The following is a 4,041-nucleotide window of genomic DNA, read 5'->3' as shown; positions in this document are numbered from 1 at the left end:
TGCATGAACTGTTTCCTTGATATAAATTTCTCTCAGTGTATAATTATATGATTTGCTGGTTTTGCTTCTCTAGAGAATCCAGCCTAAGACATTTGGTACTGAGAGTGGTTCTAGAGAGACAAAATTGTAAGGATGAGTTGTGTAAGTTGGTTCTCAAGTCTGTTGTCTTAAATATATTGATGACTCTACTTTCAGTAGTAAAGAGAGCACTGCTAATGCACGGCATGAGGTGGCAATAGAAATACACAAAACATCACCACCAATAGATCAGGTACTGGTGAAAGGTGAGGCTCTGGGTGATTGCATGATTGATACCTTTCTAGAATTTTGTCAAAATGAGAAGCAAAAGGAAGCTGGTTGGTTGGTCCTACTTTTGTTAGACAAAGTGGTGGAAGAAAGAGATGAGCTCAGGTCAGCGCTTCAGAGGCAAATCTCAACTGCCACATAAACGACCTCAAAGTTTCCACTTGTGAATTGAATGAAAGCCTTATTTCTTGTAATTGCTGAAAACCAAACCTAGAGTTTTACTGTAAGAGTGGCTGAATCACAATGCCAGCTGAATACACAACTTTGAATGGTGTCTGAAGTTAAAGTGAGGTCATTGACTGGGAAGAAATGGGAACCTGAAACTTGGAATGGGGACATATGGCCAGATTATCAGGAAGCTGGGAACACTCAGCCCCTAAATTCCATTGATTCTGTCCTGCCAACAGAAGCAGCCCTCTTACTCCCATTTGAAGAGATTACTCAATCTTTATCTGCTTAACTACCCTCCACGGTAAAACCATTAGCCCCTCCACTTTCATCTAATGAGATTAACCCAACTGTGTCTAAAGAGCCTTCGTCTGAATCATCACCTGGGGCATCACCTGAAGCAGATGCCTTACAAGACAATTCCGAATGTTCCCAAAACATCCCCACCACCCATTTCGGCTTCTAGACCTATAACTAGACTTAAGTCCCAGTGAGCCCAAAAGGTGAAGTACAAAGTAGACCCAGGAGGAGGTACCCTACACTCTAAAAGAACTGCTTGGCTTTTCTAATAAGTACAAACAGAAACCTAGAGAATATATAGATATGTGTGGGAACGGCTATTAAGAGTTTGGGATAATGGTGCAAGGAACATAAAGATGGTTCAGTCTGAGTTTATTGATATGGGCTCATTAAACACAGATTCTTCATCCAAGTTTTAGCTTGAGAGGTTAGGAAATGATCTAATAGTTTATTTGTCTGGGTTGCTGAAGCATGGGTTATGCGGTAGCTTACACTAAATCAAGCTGAAGTACCAGACCTGCCTTGGTATACTGTAGAATGCATCCAAAGACTTAAGGAAATTGGCATATTAGAGTGGATTTATCAGTTTAGACCCACAGACCCACACATGGAGGGACCAGAGGACACATCTTTTACCACAACGGTGAGGAATAAATTTGTGAAGGGAGCCTTGGCATCCTTGAAGACTGCTGTGAGTGCTATTTTATGTAAGTCAGATTTGACAGTGGAAGTTGCCCTAACTAAATTAAGACACCTAACTAAATTAAGACACCTAACTACAAATGGAGCTTATTAGACCCCGTGGTAGTAGGGGTCAAGTGGCTGCACTCAACTGACAAAGACAAGGTGGGCGTGGTTATCGTAATGGACAGTGAAGTCACAGCAGTAACCAGAATAGTCTGATTTGTACGACTTATGGCATTGGCTACTTAGTCATGGTGTCCCTAGAAGTGAAACAGATAGAAAGTCTGCTAATATTTACTTAATCTGTAAAAGAGGAGAAATTCTAGGTCAAGTGAACAGCAGTCTAACTCAAATCACCAGAATAGAGAGTCACAGCCCCTCAATTAATTCCCAGACTTGAGGGAGTTGACAGACCCACAACCCCTTGATTGTGGGAGAGACCAGGTGCCCTTCAGGAAGGGATCCAATAAACTTCCAAAAACTCTACTGTTAATCTTTCTCTCAGCTATCCCCAAAGGGATTTATGACTTTTTACTAGAGTGACTGTCCACTGGAGAAAAAGAAAGAATCAGACTTTTGGGGAATTTTGGATACTGACTTTAAAATGACACTAATTCCAAGAGACCCGAAATGTCACGGTGGCCCACCAGTCCGAGTAGGGCATATAGAGGTCAGGTTATTAATGAAGTCTTAGCTAATGTCCATCTCACAGTAGGTCCAGTGCGTCCCAAACCCATCCTGTAGTGACTTCCTCAGTTCCAGAATGCATAACTGGAATAGATATACTGAGCAACTGGTGAAACCCCCACATTGAGTCCCTGACAGGTGGAATAAGGGCTATTTTGGTAGGAAAAACCAAGTGGAAGCCATTAGAAATGCCCCTTCCTAGGAAAATAGTCAGCCAAAAGCAATACCGAATTCCTGGAGTGATAGCAGACTTTACTGCCACCATCAAGGACTTGAAGGATGCAGGGGTGGTGATTACTATCATATCCCTATTAAACTCACCTATTTGGCCTGTGTAAAAAAGAGATGGATCTTGGAGAATGACAGTGGATTATTGAAAACTTAACCAAGTGGTGACTACAATTGCAGCTGCTGTTCTAGATGTGGTTTCATTGCTTGAACAAATTAATACATTTCCTGGTGCTTAGTATGCAGTTATTGATCTGGCTAATGCCTTTTTCTCCATATCTGTTTCGAAGGACCACCAGAAGCAATTTGCCTTCAGCTGGCAAGGCCAACAATACACCTTCAGTGTCCTACATCAGGGCTATATCAACTCTCTAGCCAAAGCCATAAGTCTATACAACTCAGACAATTCTGATTATTGCTGTCCATTACGATAATCACGCCCATCTTCTCCTTGTCAATTCACTCCTAAGTTTTGGCTCATTATAATAGATCAAAGCTTTCCTGCTAGTTGTATTGCCTGAAATTTGAATTGGCTACCTTGCAGGAATGGTGTGCCTTTTGCGATACTAGGGTTTAATCAGAAACAGTGTAGTCTTCTGTTAGCCTGTTGTGGATGGTTTCCTACTTCATGGGAGGCTGAACTGGAGACTTCTAAGTTCTCTCTCAACCTTATATTTTATGAACCTGAGCCGTGGCCTCTGCTTCAAGACTCTTTACCAGTGAAACATATGATTTTTCCCCTTTCTGTGCTCTATGCCTGCTTGTCACTAATCTAGTTCCTCTTAGAACTTTACAGTTTATCCTAAAATTTATCACCTACTTCATTCATCTTGACATTTAATTCAATTAACCTCATTAGAAACATGCTTTTTAAATTCCACCAGTGAGTTCTATTTCTTTATGTATTCATTTATATTTGGGGTTACCTCACTATTCAAACAGATGTTAAACTTCTCTGGGGAAATAGTGGTTATTTCTTCAAACTCTCAAAATCACAGAGTGCCTAGCAGTGATCCAATTGTCCCCTTATAAACTGAGTGTTTGTTGTTTAAAGTTACTATGAACTGCAAATATATACTACTTAAGATAGTTCTCCCTATTACTACTCAAATTTAAATTTTACCCTTATTTATATAGCATTTATAATGTACAATCCCTCCCCAATATATCTCAGAAATATCCATTTGGGCTGGTATTATTGGCCCCAAGGTCACACAGCTAGTTAATACCAAAGCTAGGAATGAGGTCCGTGTAGACAATCTCTTAGCTACTAAGAGCAAAAGGCAAATCATTTGTAAAGAAGTTGAAACTTGATCTCATTCCAAATTATTGTGTTTTATGTCAATGATCACAATGAGTATGAATTAGAAGATAAAAGTAGGATCTCTGACTTCTCAGTTATGGGTTGTTGAGACAGGACCTTTGCTCTATCGAAAAGGCAAGATCTGGGTAAGAAATGAGAGTGGAACTGAGGAAGGGGAATACAATCCCAACCAGGCCAGTCCTCAGAGATACGACCCTCTCTCAGTGAGATCCCACTTGTGCAAAGGACACCTGTGCCCAAGAGTGTAATTGTGCTGTTGGAAAGCTAGTAACAAAGAGAAAATGATGTGAATAGTGGGGCATGACCTGTAGAGGAATGCTGACATATCAGAGTACAAAAGAGCC

This window comes from Trichechus manatus, unplaced genomic scaffold (assembly GCF_000243295.1).
Source record: "Trichechus manatus latirostris isolate Lorelei unplaced genomic scaffold, TriManLat1.0 scaffold00017, whole genome shotgun sequence".
In the NCBI taxonomy this organism is placed as follows: Eukaryota; Metazoa; Chordata; class Mammalia; order Sirenia; family Trichechidae; genus Trichechus; species Trichechus manatus.
This window is presented reverse-complemented; position numbering follows the sequence as displayed.